Source organism: Micromesistius poutassou (genome assembly GCF_964030765.1).
Source record: "Micromesistius poutassou genome assembly, chromosome: 14".
NCBI classification, from domain to species: Eukaryota; Metazoa; Chordata; class Actinopteri; order Gadiformes; family Gadidae; genus Micromesistius; species Micromesistius poutassou.
In genome coordinates this window covers 3,781,495-3,800,799 of record NC_140284.1, presented here as the reverse complement: position 1 = coordinate 3,800,799, position 19,305 = coordinate 3,781,495, and the positions used below count along the sequence as shown (strand labels likewise).

At 42.8% G+C, this 19,305-nt stretch overlaps 1 protein-coding gene across 2 annotated transcripts in view; it reads left to right on the top strand.

Annotated features, from left to right (window-relative positions):
• adarb1b (adenosine deaminase RNA specific B1b) overlaps positions 1 to 19,305 on the top strand; it is a 111,928-nt gene that overhangs the window by 32,128 nt on the left and 60,495 nt on the right. The window contains exon 3 of one of the 2 annotated variants that reach the window (XM_084478426.1): positions 7,079 to 7,158. The exons of the other annotated variant lie outside the window; for it this stretch is intronic. The gene's annotated coding sequence lies outside the window, so the exon portion shown is untranslated. The remainder of the gene's footprint in view (positions 1 to 7,078; positions 7,159 to 19,305) is intronic. 2 annotated transcript variants of the gene reach the window in all.

Here is a 19,305-nt window from a genome sequence, read left to right as displayed (position 1 = left end):
AACCAATGGGTGTTCAGCTAGACATTGGCCATTATAACACTGTTCACAACCCAATGGTCTCATATTCAGCTAGCCTCGAGCAGCTGAAACACTGTTCTAAACCCAGGGTTCTGGTGTTAGGCTAGCCTTTAGCACAAGGTGAGCAGATGTGCCCATTGTCTGGGGCAAGTCCCAGTTGTAAATGTTGTTCCCCAGCTGGGGATAGGCCACCAACATTTACAACTGGGACTGCCCCCCAGACAATGGGCACATCTGCTCACCTTGTACCTGTACCAAGAAATGAATTGCTAAATTTTAAATGGCGAAGGTTCTAGCTTGGACTTGAAATGATTCTCGCGCATCGTTATCAGTCACGGGTCCATCTCTGGGCAATTTTTTTGGACGATTTCCAAATGTCCATGTGTCGTACAACTACAGAGAAGGGGATTGTACTGGGCATCCTTATACCATGTCAAAACAAAGTGGATTGAATGTGAATGAAAGACTGAGGGTGTGGAACATAATCAGCAGAATGTCCCTGCTTTTCATGTACCATGTGTGCAATCCTATGTATCGTATGATAAAACCGACATTGCACACATTATTGTAGCCCTGTATGCGTGTTGTAATTTTCTGAAATAGGAATGACCCCTCCCTTGCTAATGAACGCTCTGACTCATCAACTACACTGTGCACCAACAGGCACTAACTCCTCAGGGCTGATCAGCTATTATTGGCCGTGTGTGTGTGTGTGTGTGTGTGTGTGTGTGTGTGTGTGTGTGTGTGTGTGTGTGTGTGTGTGTGTGTGTGTGTGTGTGTGTGTGTGTGTGTGTGTGTGTGTGCGTTGACATGGGTGGTCTGCATTAGTCCCAGCTAAGCAGAATCCATGAGATGTATGGTTATGTTTCATGGAGTGACATTTGTTGGATACACGTATTCTAGTCAAGGGTCCAGCACCTCCTTTCCCCTCTTTAATGTAGTCTCCCCTCTCTGTGCTCCACATATCAGCCCGGTATCAATAAATTATAATCCTGTAGAATTCCTCTCAAAATTAGTTTTGTAGTTCAATGTGGTTGGAATTCTATTTATTTTTTACACTAGATAAACGTGTACTAATTTTGAATAAACATCAGTTGGATTTGATTAGAATGCTATTTGAGTCAATATATAATAAATCTGTGATAAATATGGCATTGAAATAAATGAGCCACGTTTATAGTCAATATTAGTCAATATTTTGAAATTAATGTTTTTATTTTGAAATTCTTCCAAAAAGGACTACTTTTATTTTTTTATTATTATTTTTATTTTATTTCATAAAGCCACATTTATTTGTTTCAGCTGACTTTTATTTCATAATGCCACATTTATTTCATAATGCCACATTTATCTATTTAATGCCACATTTATTTCACAGCGCCAATCTCCATAGATTTGTTTCAAAGCGAATTCCGCATGGATGAGCACGTTGTGATATTTGTGTGACATTATATTCCAAAGGATTATTGTGACAATCCTATTATTCTTATTTCATTCCTGCACTGTGTTCTCACTGCATTCTTTATAGCAAGTGTGCCTGAGATCTATAAAGCTATAATGACAAATGATTGTAAGCTATCGAAATTTGCCTGCAAGCCTTCGCTTGGAAACTCAATAAAACCAGACGTGACTTGTTAGCCTTGAAGCAGCCGCCTGCCCTGGTTTCGGAGCCTTGTTGGGTATTGTTCCCTTGATTTAAAAAAAGAAAGGCAACCAGCCATTTTATGTTGTTGAACTTGGATGTCTCTGTGGGTTCTCTAAGGCATGGCCAGATTGCATGAACACATGAACAGAAGTGTGGAAAGATGTTGTTTACAAGCCAACAGGGGAGTAACGTGGGTGGTGGTGGTGAGGGGCTGTGCTGTGTACGTTTAGAGGAGTGGAGGAAAGCAGGAGGCAGTCATTAGGATTCTGGCTATGTCATGAACACAGAACCCACGAATAAGCCCAAACGTACAAACTAGCCTTTTAACAATGTAAAAGACAATGCGGAGAAACGGGTCAGAGTAAGCTTGTTTTTTGAAAGTATCAAGATGGACACACAGTTGGGCTTTCCAATAATTTAATTTAGGCCTTATGAAATTATTGACAGCCACAGATACCAGATGTTTTTGTTTTTTCAGTGCATTTGATTTATTGATCCGCGTCGGATGTAAAGGGAATTTCCACAATATGTTATGTGTTTTGTTTTCTTTAGGTCCTTTTGTGTGAATTTGTCTCAAGGTCGTCCTCCATATGTGTGAAATGCTCAGTCCCACACACCCTCACACAACACTGGAGGTCGCAGGGCAAAAACAGTTACATGATTGCCTGTCGATTTCAAATATCACCAAATTAGATTAAAAAGGCCGGAATAAAAGTATGAGAATGTCAATGATACTATTGATAATAAAGCAAACTCACTTCATTTGGTGTTGCATGTATTTGTTTAATTTCTTGACTAGAGCACAATAGACTATTTATACCGTTCATTATCTTTAGATTGGATCAGATTGAATTATCGATGGAGTGAAGATTGAATGAATCAGACTCCAGTGTTGTCCCTGCACTACCTCCTTGAAGACGTGGAATTTGAACAGTATCTGTCCAACCAAATACAAACTGCCAGATTCTCTGTTGAACGCCCCTTCTGAAGGTCAAACATAGACCTGACAATGTGTTTGTGTCCATTTAGTTTTCGGGAAGAGCGATGTTACCCGCTCACCTTCCATTCCCGCCTGCTTCCATCAGGAAAGCGTAAAAACGGTTTCTCCGCGACACGGTCAATTAGCCGTCATCTGTCAGGCTGCTAGCTCTGTATCGTTGTAGCAGCGGTGCATGAAAAGGTTTGTTTCAAAAGATTTGTTGCTCTCTGGGCATCAGCTCCCTAAAATATGGTGGTTTATGTGTTTATGACAACTGGCGTTACCAGCGGCAAAGTCACTCACCTGTATCTGTACCTGTTTCTCTTGATTGATCTGTGGGGAAAGAATAGAATTCCCTAAATATTGATCGAAAAACTATTAAAGTGTTGAATGAATGCCCCGTTGCACTACCGTGAGGAATGGGTAGAGAATAGGTTGTGCGTTTAAATCCAGCATGGTAATTCCTAGTCTTTTTAGGTCATTCAAATTATCAATAGTTATCGATATTGATCAATATGATCAAGTTATATCGTGATATGCCTTTCAGCCATATCGCCCAGGCCTAGTAGAGATATATTGGTGGTGGTTTCAATCCCCAATGTCTGCAGCCTACCTGTAGGTGTCCTTGAGCCAGAAGCCTAACCTCTGCCTACATGCTTATCATACGTATCTTAAATCTGAATTCAACATTACAAATACAATTTTGGTACACACCCCTCTCTAACCCAGTTACAGAAAACCAGAGACTTGTCAAAAGTATGAAGTAATATTATACGTATCTATATCTGAGGTATACTTCTTATTGAAGTGCCCATCGCGAGACACATTTCAGTTTGGCTTGGGAGTGGCGGCAACAGAATGGGTTTGCATCTCCTTTTGGCTAGTCCCATTTTTTTCATTAGGCCTGTGATGTCTTGATTGTGCCTGCTTGACCGGCCTTTAAAGAGCCCAGCTATTAGCCTACCTGCTCAGCCATGACCGGTGGGGGGGTGAACTGTTTAACCTCCCGTCTCGCGTGCCATGTTTTTAATGAGAACTCGATGCAGAAAGTGGAGACCTGTTCAATTTGGAGGATGGCTCTTGTCACTTTCATTTGCATTACCCCAGAAGACGCAACGGGATGCTCCGACCTGCATTAGTCATGGCTGTTTTCGTATGAATGCCACGCCACATACGGTGCCAAAGAACCGTGGTCTGTTTTAGGTATCCTCCTCACCTCATGCTTTTTCTCTCTCTCTCTCTTAAATCAAACAATGCTTGATCATCAGGTTGTTCAGTCTTAAGCGGCTTCAATGTGTGCAGAGCTTTTCTTTGGAAGCCTTTTGCATCCCCTGCATCTATTGTTCCTGATTCATGACCATGGAACGGCTCAGGAGGCATCTCTCTCCGACGGGATCGGCATTAACCACTGTCCTTGGCTGCTCCCGGGCTTTAGTTAGCAGCATGCCAGGACCAAGGAGGGGAAAACACACAGAGGCAGTGTGTGGTTTGAATGGGATTTGCAGATCCTGTGGGTTTCGTCGCAAGCGAAGCGCTGTAGGTGAAAGAGATTGGTTGCGGTAAACCCCCAACACAAGCTGGGGTGAACCGGAGGTTATCCTCCTCCACTTCAGCAGAAGAATAAGTGTTGTGTGGTGATTTTGCTGGGTTGCTTTTCACATATTTCCCTAGGTGTTCGCCAAGATAGTGTTCAATGTGGGCTCAATAGTTTGAACGAATATTCCAAGATATTCAATATTTCATTTTTGCTTTTAATTATTTCAGTCAAGTCAAGTCAGAAACATGTTGTTTGGTGACAAATCACCAAACTCCTCTAAATTAAGTGTTAAATTATTAACACTTAATAATAATATCTTAATAAAACTAAGATATAAATGATGGGATAGACCCACAAGAGTATGGTGGGGGTCGTGTTCCTTACAACAAACCGATATAAATATACAGCCTGTCTACCATAGCATCACAGCCAGCACTGTTGCGTAGCTTAGCAGGCGGCTATAGCTAGTGTCCTGACCCTGCTCTCACACCAAACACTGATCCAATATCCTGCTCTTGCTCTGACATTCGACACCCAGACACAACTACGCCTGACCTCTGTTGACATGACACCGTTTTAATTTTGAAGGACGCCTACGTCCCCTCCTTTTGTTTTCCTCTCTTTGGGCACAGTATTCATTCCTGTCCGCTCTCTGCCTTGTAAGAGGAACTTAAGCAGGGCACGTACAGCTGACCCTTTGCAATTTTCCATTCTGGACAGGCAGAGGTCGGATCTGAATAAAGAAAAAGCTGTGCCTCAAGATTCCTCCATTCTTCCAAGTTCCAGCCTTTTGTGCGTTGATGCATTCAAATGCTCAGCTTACTTTTAACCGATACTGGGTTTCTGGTTTGGAGCAACACTCTGTCTTGAAAGTTCTTCCTCTTAATTGCTTCGGTATCTTGGAGCAGATTAAGAGTAGGATTATGTTAAGGATTTGTAGGCCATCTACAGCCTCTATTTGGTACATGCTTGTTAATGAACTAAAAGGTGAGATTGGTGTTTGAGTTGAGGTGTGATGTGATCATTCTATATCATCCAAATCATCTAGCAATTATAACAGGTAGCCAGCCCCCTTGTTGGACTATCTAAGCAATTTTTAATAGTTTTTAACTCAACCAACCCTGGCGTGTGTGTTCTATTGTGTCTTTGTCAGGAGAGACCTTATCTCACTGCACGACGGATCATTCAGAAAATGTACTTTTATTAGTTTCAATCAATAAAACTAAACTATCTTGCACTTTTCTTGAAAAACTGTGCTTTAGGGTGCACTCACACTAGGCAAAGTTGCCCTGTACCGTACTCAAGTACGTTTGGGGCCAATCAGGGACTGTCGTAGTGGATTACGTAAAACACAGGCCACCGCCGTATCAATAGTAATTGCGTGCAGATTGATCCGTGTAGCCAAGCAGAATGTGAGGTCATGTGATCGGGATAAGATAAGATAATCCTTTATTAGTCCCACAGTGGGGAAGTTTGCAGTGTTACAGCAGCAAAGAGCAAAGACGCAAATAAAGAAATAGGATGGTCTCCAAGCTACATTTGAGAGGTACATTCATTCAAAAGTACTGGCAGTTACTCAAACAATTGCAACCTGCAGGTAGAAACGTCCTACCCGCAGGACAGCAACAGCTGAAATTAGATTGAGCAGGTTAGGGTTGACTTTCAGGGGACCTGTACTAGGGACCTGCACCAAATGATAAGCGATGACGGTGGCTGCACATGCAGCAGCAGGCGGTGGCCTACTGTGAAGATGTATGGCCATGTGGAGGTGGCGCTGGGCCAGGCAGAGTGACTCCACAGGAAGGAGGATATAATGTCAGCAGCATGGGGCAGGCAGGAGCACCTTGCTGAACGCCTGGAATACAGATGATGAAGAGATGCACATATGCGCACGCACGCACGCGCACGCATATACATGCATACACGCACGCACGCATATACACACACACATACGCAGGAATACACACACACACACACACACACACACACACACACACACACACACACACACACACACACACACACACACACAAAGTTATGCCCTAGATAAAATACTCTATCCACTAAGGTGCCCATACGAACAGTTACCATAAGCTTGCACACTAACAAATGTTTTCTATTTCTGATCGGTTGGAGGACATGTGACTAGAAGTACTTATTTAGACTCTTTGTATTTCTATTCCAGCCACATTTGTCATGTCCGTCCTTTCGCACACATGTGTGCTGCACGCGTTTCTCTCTGATTCAATTTGGTGTACTTTATTCCGGGGACTTTTCACAAAGTCCCGTTTCTCCATGAGCCTTGTCTAACAACAGTTCACTGACTAATGCCACGTGACAACAACGCAACATCTGCTGCTGCCTCTTCATGCTCTCCGCTCTGCCCGGGCTGCTGCTGCTCTGGGGGTTCAGCAGGAACCAGGGTTCTGCTGTGGCCCTGTAGCTATGGGTGTCTTGCTGCCGGGGGAGAGGTTAGCAGATCATGGGGCAGGGGTTGACCAGTGCTTGGGGTGGTGCAGCACAGTGGCCCCCCCCCCCCCCCGGAAAGATTCTGCTTCGTACAGTTTTGTGACATTTCTGCTGGTCAACGACTATTTTTCTGACTTTTTCTGAAGTGATGCTAGGCACATTATACTCTCAATAGCCCAAAAGACAGTGGCTTGGCTTCCCTTGAGGGTCGACGCCAAAGTCAAGTAATCCTTCGTGATTACGATTTATTTAATTGTTTTTGAATGGGGAACGTTACACATAAGACCAATTGCTAACAAAAAAACCAAGGCCAAATCAAAAAGGATTTACGGCGTAATGCAATTCACTTCTCTGCAAAGGTGTATGACTTTAAGCGTAGACAAAACAGATGCAGATTTAAAACTAAACTGAGGTTTGATCTTTTTCACAGGTATGTTATGAGTGAGGAGGCTGTGGACCTAAAGAGAACTCTCCAATAAGGCGACCCTTCCCCTTCCAGCAAGCAAAAGAGTAAGCTTAAATCGACAACCTTTTTGTGAAGTGTATGTGTTTTTTTACTCCCAACTGGCTGGTTAAAAACCGGGACAAACTGTTGGTAATTTCTTTGTACAAATGATAAAAGATGCATTGGTCCATTGGCTGAGAATGATCTTCCCATTATTCTAGGTATCAGTGCAGATTGTTTAGTTTGAACCCCTGATGTCAGTCCAAGTCACCCTGAGTAGGTGGAGTAGCTCTCTCCCTCTTCAGCCGTCCTCTTAATGTCCACTTGTGTGTAATTACTTTGGGATACGGGTCACGTGGCTGAATTATCTAATGATTGCTTCAGTTTTGATTGGTTGAGTGCTGGAACAGGAGGTAAACAAGGTGAACACTATGCCAATTCACTTCACAAGTTAGCTAGTCCTAGCTGATAAACCAAACCCTTTCGAGGGCTGGGGGTTGAACCACACATTGACATGCTAGGCATAGAGAAAGTAACGGATACAAAGTCATGAGGGAATACCTGTTGGCATATGAATCCATTTTCGTACAAATATTGCTACAAATCAAAAAAATGTCTGACCCAAGTAAATTGAAAGGTCACAGGTGAGACGAATCCGTTGGCAGGGTTGAAATTTGTAATTTGATATTTTATCGATATAGTGCAGCCCTGGACAGAATATTTATTTAGAAGACTGCTGCTGCGCCTCCCTGGCAGTTTGTATTGTAATAAGCAGAGAAGCAATACCACCAAGTGTACCTAGCAACACACAGTGCAATCGTTATTATTATTTTTCTTTGGACATCATTTCAGTTTCTGGTCAATTGCAAAGAATCGCTGAATAATACTTGCGCTATGCTTAGAGAACATTTCACTACTTAGGGGGAAAAATAATTTGTATTCATGACTGGTTTTTGAAAGACAAAACCAGACTGGGTTTGTGTATGTGTGTGTTTGTGTATGTTTTCAGCCACAAGAATACTTAATCTATGTCTCAAACTGGGTCATTTCTGAAGCCAAATATAACGTTGCGTAGTAATCAGATCTGTGTAGGCTAAGTCCTTGAAGAATTGTTTTAATACATGTTCCCAGGCGCATGCAAATCTTCCAGTTTCACAGAAACAGATTCACAAGTTTGAGGTTTGACTATTTCTGTACTCAAAGCGACTCATGAGTAGTGTTCGAAGTACTCCCATATGTCACTTAACCCTTTTATATAAAAAATATAAATCAGACGACATGGGAACAAGCATTTCCAGGTTATGCTTCGCTTGAATGAGTTCAACCATCTTGCTAATGAAAGCAGCTATCAGTACACATCAGAGAATGTAATCCTAATCAGTTGCAGATAGGATGGGTTACCACAAAACACAGGATTTATGAGACAAAGCTGGATTACTGTCGGCAATTATATATGTGATGGATGGTAGGATGCATGCAAAATGCCAAACCAAAGACAAGTTTGGATCAGTGACTACTACCAGTGTCATGGATATCCTGCAATTTACTTTGTAACTTTATGAAAGAATTACTGTGGTGACTGTAGTTATTTATATGTGATGCTCTCGAACCATGGGGCACGTAAATAAATTGTATGAATTTATTTCTGATTTAAGTGTGAACACAAAACAGTCGGTGGAAAAAATAGACTGTAGCCATAATCTCTCTGAGTCGTGTAGATCCTGTGTCTATTATCATGGTTTCACAGGTTCCTGGTTTAAAAAACTGTGGTGTGGTGGATAATGGTAGATAATGTGTTTTATTCACCACACATTGCATTTGATAGAGTTCTGTGTAGAACGAGATGTGGTTCAGTTTGGGCAATATTTTTAATGAAAAAATAATTGAATAAGCTTAATGAAAATGTAATTAGTGTAATATAACTCACTTATGACTTTTTATGAAAACTCAGTTGTTGTAATTATATTTTTTGTAAATAACCAGAATCCCAGTTCACCCTTGTTGGGATTAATGATGTGCTGGGGCAAGAAGGGATGAGGATGACCAAAACAACAGTCACTATACTTCTGCTTCCTCCTGAATATTTTTCCTCAGCAACATCTAGATAGCTCATTGGCTGGGATTGTGCTCTGCTATCTCGGTACCTAGGAAGGGTTCCTTAAATGATTTTTTTTTTCTGTAAAGGTTATATTGGAGATATAGTCTAAAAAGGTTACATTAAATGACTGGCAAAGAGCAAGTAAATAAATGAACTTGCTTGTATTATTTAGAATGACCGCAAGGTTCTCCATTAAACCAAGCAGGAATTTCACGGTCTCCCTGGAAATCTGACCAATCACTGTACATCTGATTGATCATACTCTTCTTACTAGATCAATCCTACACACCACCTATCCTCGAGCTTCTACTCGTCTAGAAAACATCCCCCCAAATGAGACACCACCGGAGTAAAATACCACCCTCAAAGCCATACAGAGCTAAACACACTTTTGTGTCCACTGTTTTCCCACCCAAATGATGACACACATGCACAAACATCCACACCCATCTACGAAGTCCGTACCTATGAACATATCCATATTTAATTGTTTACACGGGCAGGATGCAACAAGAGCTAGGTTTGTACACATGCCCACGCACACAGCTGCTATATTCAGCCAAACACACAATCACGTTTTAAGTTAATTTAATTTGTGTGTGTGCGCGTGTGTCACACTGCTGATGCAATGGTTTATTTTTTAACACCACCCTTGGCAGGGCTCCACTCTTATTTTCTCTCTCACTTCCATTAATGTAATGACATGCACAATTAAATACACACACCGACACACACACTTATTCAGTTTTCCATACCTTATCGGGTCCTTTTAATACTGAGAGGTTGCCATTCATATTTCAGGGATGGTGTACTATTCAGGGCTCAATAGCCGGCTAGGAGTAGCTCTTTATTGTGCAGGGTTGTATCTTGACTGCGGTCTGTTCAACTTCTCTTCAAAAACTGTAGGCAATCTCTAAAGCAAGGCATCTTGTGCTCTGGGTTGGGTCTGCACCAAAAATGGGTCCTGATCCATTTGTTATCCAAAAGTTGTGACATCAATAGACGAATCTGACCAGACCGGATTCGAAACCGTTGCGCAACCGATTCCAGTGTGCTCAGAGTTTTCTAAGTGTGTGGAGTCAAGTAGAAAATGGTCAGGTACCCATGCATAAAGAGAATTGAGCAATTAAGAAAAGTTATGAGAGATAAGTGGGAATGGGTTCTAGCTAACTTTTCTGGCTCAACTAGCATGATCGTATGTTTGGATCTAAGGTTTTATCCTGCGAGTACAAGAGCAGCACTTTCTTTCCAACTCTGGTGCTGATGGGTCTTACTGACAGTGGTGTACACTCGAGAGAGTGATCACAGTTTCTACATCTTTCTTTGACCGATGAATGGTGAGTGCAGAGCCTTTGGTAGAAATAACGTGCTTATTAAAACCTTATTCCATTCGCTTCCATCTTCATGGTCCATCGGCTTAAGACCTAGCAATATTTCCGGATCACTGCTGGTTCGGCTGTGTTGTGAATGAGAGCAGTAACATTGCCTGGAGAGACACGTGAAATGGTAACTCCCATCTGACGTAAGATGCTTTCACATGGAGCAAGCAAACCAATTACAAGATGCTGATAAGATGTCATTATCTGTGACAGTTTATCTTAATGTGCCAATGCTCTTCGGTTGATTCGATAACAATACCAGAAAAGCTTTTTTTGGTTTGCAAGCAAGCTTATTTTTTAAATAATGGCTTGAAACTGGACCGATTCTGAAACAAGGGGGCTCCTATCAGTTTGCAAGGTTTTATAGCGGATGGGTTCCATAATTGTTGCATTACCGCCAGCTGCTAGACTCTCCCTTGGCCCATCTATTCCAACATTACTATGCCTTGTGTGAAAGGGCGCAAGACGGAAAGGTTCCTGAATGTAGCTCCATGTGTGAATACGGAAAATCACTTGCGGTGCCTGAAAATTAATCCCAGAAATATACCGGGAACTATGTGTGAAAGGGGCTTCAGTTAGAGGACTAGTATCAAAGATCTCCCACATCCCCCTTGCTTTATTTGCATTGCAGTTTCAGAGTTTCTTTGGAATATAATAACTTGCCCTAGTAGACAAGCTGCGGGCTCCCATTAGAATTTTCCTGTGAAGTTTAACTTGAAGCGCATGTCAGGGGTTGGGTGTTGGAATCCCACTGAATGTAATGCACCTGTGGTCCTCTGTGGTCTTATTCAAGCGGTATAGCATATAGGGGTCTGGTGTTTGATTGTGAAATGTTTGGCGTTCTGCCTTTGGTCCTATCAAGCTAGCTGCTAGAGCATGGCAGGGGTTGGGGGGTCAATTCCACTGGGGCTGCCCATGCCATGAATGTACACGCTGGCGGTATTGTAAAACACTCTGGATGCAAGTGTCAACCAAATGGCATGTTTTTTTTCCCCCATATCTGCTAAGCTAATAAAGGATGAGCGTGTACATAGCAACTTGTTTCCCCCCCTTTCTGTGCCAAGCTAAAACAGACTAGCATTAGCATGTCTTAAGCAACATTGGTCCACCCACCACCCCCCCCCCCCCCCCCCCCCCCTCTCCATATCCCTGAGGTGGGTTTCCTTCCTTTGATGAACATACAAAAAATAAATGGGACGACCGTTTCAAATGGAGCTCTCATTACATCCATATATTTATCCAAGTAATAACCTTTCTGGTTAAGTGGTATTCTCTAGCAGACCAGTCCGGTCGCGGTGGGAGAGGCCACCCATACCAGTGGTTATGACCACATGTGGGGTTATTTTTAGGTTTTGCCATTATTGTAAATAGAACGTAAGATAGTTTGCCCTGAACCCATGAATAATGAGCAGCCTTCCTGGACCCAGCCGATAAGCTCAGAATTTAATCCTCCTTAACCGCGTCTTAATATCAGCAGGTGAGGAAATGCAATTCGTAGTATTTTTACCGTTTTGTCAAAACTTCCATTATTGTGGAAATACCTACTGGCGTATGTCATAAGCACAGCTTCCACAGCTAAACTATCAAACGGTAAGGGAAGCAAGTGAACTTTCCTCATGCTAACCAGATGGCTCACAGCGTTCCAGCGGCCCGTGTTATAATGTGCCATTTTAATGGGACGCATGCTCACCCATAGAATTTCATTAGGGTTAATATTGTATTGCATAACAGCATGCAGTCACAGGCCCGCGCTCTGTCCAGACAGGGCTCTGGTTTCCGTCTGGTGCTTGGCCGTTGATGTATTGGCTCGGGCTGTCAAGTACACTGCTCACTGTACAAGACATCTAGTGTCTCGGGCACCTGGCAAACACAATCTGTAGATGTCTTTAGAATGACTCAAGTTCGACTTTGTTTTAAACTTTTTTTTATTCCACTTAAAACTTTATATTTCTTGTTCCTGTTGGGTCGTGTGAAGCACTGCGTGTGTTGTTTTGCATGAGAAGTGCGTGACGAATTGATTGAAGGCGAATGAAGGTCACGCACACACACATAAACATCTGTGACGTGTATCTCCTTGACAGGAGGCAGATGGAGCTAGCACCAGGGTCACTGTGTGTTTTGGAACCAAGGTTGGGTCACGCAGGCCAGCAGGCCCCCCCCCCCTCAAAAAAAACAACAATGTGCTCATTCAGATATGACGGCAACGTGAGGGCTCTGCTGCTGCTGCTATCGCTGTATGGGTGTAGCATATGGGGTGTAGAGGGTGTAGCTATGGAGCGGGTCTGCTCTCTGTCCAGGCGACGTCTGTTGTAGCCTGGATAGGATGAGGACCAGCCTGGCCGCGTCTGAAGCGGTCATTTAGCACACTCGTACATGACGTTGTTTAGGCTGCTGCTGTGGAACTAGCCACTCGTGTCGAAGATGAGTGTGCTCATTGGACACACGTGATGAAGGCCGGGTGTTAGCGCTGGCGGCGCGCTACGAAGGCGCTTCCATAATGGATGGCGACAGGCCTGCGCTGACACAACTTCACCAAACTTGGTCACAGGAGCGCACGCGGTCACAGCTGCACACGCATACTTTACACACACACATATTCACACGTTTAGGCACGCCCATGACAAATGATGCTCATCCATTAAAAAAATTGGCTAGATTCAGTGATTTTAAGCTTGAGCCTAGAAAAGTGAACAAAATGTAACTTCACGTTTTCGCCTAAAAGCAACAAGTGTGTGTGTGTCCGTGCGTGTGTGCGTGCGTGCAATACCATTGGCATTTCACACCGCTAGTCTGAGTCCTCTGTTTGAACTCAATAGCTGTGTGTGTGTGTGTGTGTGTGTGTGAACACCACATCATTTCAAACCACCTCGGCTCCCCGTTACATGGTGTCTTTCATCTCCGGGTCCTTTCCCCTTGCTAAATAAATAAACACTAAAGCACTCACTGGGGTTTACCACCTTCATACACCAGGAAGCAGTGCTACTCAGGCTGTGTGTGTGTGTTTATTAACACACCCACCAGATCTCCTCATCACCTCCGGATTCTCATTTCGTTGTCGTCGTGGAAAAATGAGTCGTGACTGTAATATAGAATTATATACAAATGATATAATCTGTGTTTATATAAATACTAGTCAATTAAAAAGGAATTTGTATACACTCTGTCAATCTCCTCGGACCTGTATATTTGATCCCTGTATCTTCCTATGATCATGCTTGAAATCTTAACCAAATATTTTTGTTTCTAATGACGTGTCTTAAAAATAAGTTATTCTTCATCAGCCGTCGTCGTCTTCCTCCAGGGTTGGATAGTATGGTCGTTAACGTCTGCATCCTACCTGCTCATCGATGGCACGTATCTGAGATGAATTCCCACAACAAACATAGCGCAATGTTAAGGAGAGGATAGTGCACTTGGCACTACCTCTTCATCTCCAACATGTAGGCTCTATGAAATAAACTTGGAATATGAAACTAACCTCACATCGGCTTGAAATAAAACAAGCCTCTACTCTAAAAATCACACAATGGTACTGCTGCGAAGGATTAATATTGAGTACGGAAATCGTACATATTAAGCCTTTTGAGTCATTTATTTCATTAATGAATTCATTGAATGTAAGTATGTATTTAATATATAAGAATTGCCTATTTAGTTAAATATATATATATATAATATACACTTCTAATTTAAACATTTCAATGATACTTATTTTTCAAATGTAATTAACAAATGTAATCAGTATTCATACAGAAAAGGCTTACCTATAACTTTTCATGGTGTTAACTTCAAAGTAAATTGTAAAATGATGTCATTGTTTTCAGTCTTGTCTTATGCCCACCCCAACCCCAACAACCAGCCCTGTCGTGCTGCTGTGACCCCAACCCCCTCCAATCAGATTACATGTTGAAAGTGGTCTAATTACAGCTGGGTCTGATTAATGGCCAGGCCATAATTAGGGGCCTCAGAGAGAGCGCGGGGGGGGGGGTGAGTGTGTGTTGTGTGTGTTGTGGATGTGCGCAGCGCTTCGCTCCACGTGTTCGGTGTTAGGCGGGAGGGTGTGGTGCCGCTACGCACGTCTACTTTTAGAGATTGTGGTTCAGGGTTGTGTAAATTGCCTCTGGATATTTTCGGTCTTGCGATGGAAAGAAAGCACATGATGCGGGGGCAATGATCAGGCACAGACGGTAAACAAGACTCGCAGTAAATCCTTGAGCTGGCCTCTGGAGTATATGATACAATATAGACTTTTACAATGTATGCATTTCATTTATTTCTTCATTATCCGTGTATACAGTTGTTTTTATTTTTATTTTGTGTATATATTCTGTCCTTCCGTATAGACAGCTCCCATACTCCTAAAGCATGGAAGCGTGTTGCAGGAAAAAAAAGCGACTTATGATAACATATGGGTTCAACCAGCAGCAGCCACAGATAGCACTGATGTGATGTGACATGTGCTACAGGAGCCCAGCACATGCTATGGGCAAAACCATATGCTACAGTTTCTGAACCCGATCTGGTATTAGCAGGACCCCCCCTGGTCATTTCATTACCTTATGATGTGGCCCTCAGGAGATCATATGAATTGTACTTTATTAATTCAACATGGGACCTTTGGGTGTCATAACCAATAATACAGGACAAACAATACATACATGCAATATTTGATGATTCAATCATCATTAACTCACAGAATGCTAACACGCTAGCAAATAATACAGAGAGAAACCAATATTGACTCAGTTGTTTTCGAGAGTGAAAAGGATCGCTCGAGGGGAAGTTATTAACATATACCTATAAAATATTCATTGCAATAACATTTCTTTAAAAAATGTATAGGAATTCATCCTTGTGCAACACTTTGTCACTGCGGCATTTTGTTTTGTCCAGCTCATCCTTGGACCTGAAGGTCAAACAAGGAGATTTCAGAGTGCCTAAATAGTCTCTCTGTCGTTGAGGAAACGCACCAAACACATTTATGAGCGAGGAGAAGAGAGAGAATAACAAGAGAGGGAGAGAGACACCAGTGTCCCAGCACACACCTCCAGGCGCACACGGCTAATAGGATAAATACTGTATACCTTGGCTCGTGTTCCCTCTGTTGGGAGAAGGACGAAAACTCACTGGGAGGCTCACGATTCTTTCAAACCAGTAAGTCGCTGCAGGGAAGAGAAGGGAAGGATAACGGCAGATTTTTAAAATCGGCTCGGCTTTTGAATTTAAAACACCTCACGCCACGGTACACTTCCAAGCCATGCCAGGAATCTTGTCGTTAAAGGAAGTGGGGAACACACTGTGAAGGAAACTGCGTTGGCATTTTTCTTGGTAAACCGTAAACTGTTGAACGGTTGAATTGTCCAAGATTGTGGCAAAGTGTGTGGAAGCACCCAGCTGTTTTCTGTCCTTGCAAACGATTTCTTTTATTTATTTTTTTCCCCTCTTTTCCTGTTCCCCTCTGCGGTTATGGATTGGCTTCTGGTCCTGGAGCGATGTGACTCGGTCATGTTTTTCTCTGTGTTTGTTTGGCGAGAAAGTTTCAGCTGCCATTGTGCCAACTCGCCATTACACGTTCAATGGAGGTGTGTGTGTGTGTGTGTGTGTGTGTGTGTGTGTGTGTGTGTGTGTGTGTGTGTGTGTGTGTGTGTGTGTGTGTGTGTGTGTGTGTGTGTGTGTGTGTGTGTGTGTGTGTGTGTGTGTGTGTGTGTGTGTGTCAGATGGAAGATGGACTGTCAGTCTGCCTGCGCGTGTGTTTTTCTTGTAAGCTGGGAAATCCCAAGGCAATCCCAAAGTATTGTCCTCAGAGCCTAGTCCTTTTTGTCCTATACCATTATGAATTCAGTTTTTGACCGTACTTAAAATATGTTAAACTTTGACATTAGAAATGAAACATTGTGACATTTTAAAATCTATGTTCAAATTGAATAAAAACAACCAATTAAAATATACTTAGTATTTGGCATAATTTAAGCCAATTTTTTTGTGCATCTATATGTATTATGGGATGTTTATTCATATTCCAGTCCACGATGCCAATGGAACCACATTCTCTTCTTTGGTCAGAAAACCAAATCCCAATTTGTCTTTTATTTTCAAAATGTGGTCTTCAGCAAGGCATTGAGGTCCTTACTATGTAATTACTTTGGCCCTCTTTTGTCTTTTATTGCTAGTGTATCTCTGCTTCATACAATAATCTCCCCATGGGGATGCTTGGCTTGAAATATTGATGGATATGAGGCGAGAGTGTGTAGGTCAGACTATATGCTGGGGTTAGCTGTTTGCGCTCGCGATAATACTTCTAGCGCATGTCTTTTCCCTGCCATCACAAGACATCAGTCAGCCAGAGCCAGGGGCTGTGAGGAACTCAACCAGAAGTGAAACTGAAAGTCAAAGTAAAAGGCAAGCAAGGCCACAGCAGTAGAGGAGGTTTCCTTCTTGAAGGTTATGGTATTTGAGTCATTGTGACGTTTGCACAGGGTACAGAAAGGTACACTTACACGGTCATAGTAAAATAGGATATAGACACAATGTCTGGGCCTCTCACTTGCCATCACTGTTGTAGGGCTTCATAACCAACGGGTCAACTACAAAGTAAGAGACAAACCCACGTAATTAGTACGGTATGGCTGAAATATTTGTTTACCACTTTTTACTGTTTCAAAACAGAAACAGGCCAAAGTGGAGCAGCCACTGCCAGCAAAAAAGGGAAAACAAAGGCTATCCACTAGGCTAAGCTACCTCTCCCATTGGTCACGCTGGTGAAAAGCTAAGCTAACTTTAGCAAGCCATGGTTAGCCACCTCTGGGCCAAATGACAGGCTGGTGCCTGGCAGGAGCATGCTGGCCAATCTGTTTCCGTAAAACCCTTGTCAGGCCAGGACTCGTCAAAGGCCAGTTCCTCGTGGCTTCCCTTCTGGTGGCCAGGGTTACGCTCATGTCACAGCCAGTGTATGCGTAGCCCTCAGTCATGTGTTTGTGCTAAACGCATGTGTGTTGGCCTGGGTGTTATCTCCAGCGACATGCAATGGATCTCCGCCTGGCCCTTTCCCATCCAATCAATGTCAATGCATTGGGTTTAGCATTTTTTTGGCAATAGGATTTGTTGTTGTTTTTCCTACGTGTGACCTATTTGTGAAATGGACTAGAAACATGGATGTTCTAAATGGTAAATGGACTGCATTTATGCACTGCTCTTATAACCAGTGGCCACCTCAAAGCGCTGTACAATAGTGCCTTACTTTCACCCATTTATGCATACATTCACACACCGAGGGCGCAGTGTCGGGAGCAGTTAGCGTCCGCTGACTTGCTCAGGGACACTCGGCTAAGAGGATGCCGGGGCTCCTCCACCCTGTGACACATGCGGCCATACAGGGTTCTTGTGTAACTTTCTTAACGAAAATGTAACGCTTTATCCATTTCCTTTTATTATATGATGAAAACTAGTTTCTTGTATTTCTGATTCCTATTGCTGCTCTGCAATTCCTTGCAGTGTTTTGTTTTTGTGAAAAAAAAATTGTGTAGCTGTTGCAGCACAATTACTTTAGTTTTTGTAGCGACTCCGGCTTGGCTGTACGCTGTTGCTGTGATCGTTCTCAGCCTCACTTGTAAGTCGCTTTGGATGAAAGCATCTGCTAAATATAAATGTGTTTCTTCTACTGCCCTGTACGTTCCGCTGTGACACTGGAATCTCCCGTCTGGGATTAATAAAGTACTAGCTCAACTTATCCTATCTTATGAAAGCTGAGCAAATCATATGCGCGTATTGTAGCGATAACTGTGGCGGTGGCCTAGTTTTGGCGCTCTCCTCACACTCCATGTCACCAGAACAGCAGATCCAGCTTAACGCCAAGTTTCTCTCCATGGGTGACCAAGGTCGAACTACATGCACTAGTTTACCGTGGGACTTTTAGAATTAACTTGTCTGTGTGAAAAATGGCAGCCTAGCTCAACTGTCATGAATCAAACAGTGAGTAGGACAGTGGTAAGACTTCAGACCTCAATGTCTAAAGTCTATGTCCGAAAAATTTACTTCAGAGTCTTAAGTTTCTGTTAAATGATTAAATGATCAATAGTCATCAATGGCGTATTTGTTTTGTTACATTTTTTATTTTGTCATTTCTATTTTTGGCTGTTTCTGAGGGACCACCCACTCTAGATCGACTCCCCCTGTGTACACACACTCACACGCACATGCACAAACTACATTCTACACATACCACTGCTTCAAATTTCCATCCAATTATCTTTCATTATAAAGTTTGCTTCAGTGCATAAGAATTGGTATTAATTACCGCGGGTGTGCCAAATGTAGCACGTTAGAAGCGGCCAGGTCTTTAAAAGAGGCCAGCATGTCAAACGATGCTAATCGGCAATCACTCTTTAAAGACCTCTGCATTTCTCCCCCTTGGCGGGAATGTTAATGTCCTATGGGCCGGGAACCAGTACCGATTTGGAATTCTCCAGGCGTTCTCCTCAGTGTGATATTCAGTTCAGCCACCCAGCCAGAGCTAGAATCGGGCAAACCCTTTAACCTGACATCGCCGAAATCCATCGCTGCAGTCCGAAAACCGAAAGATTCAGTTGGAATGTGACCTCTCAGAGTAGAAAAATAACCTGTTATTTAAAATAGGTTTGCTATGGGATTCAAACGTATTGTTTGATAACTATTTAAAAATAAATGCATCATGGTTCGACTCGTTGGTCAGGGTCAGACGCTGAGACTATGAAAGAACT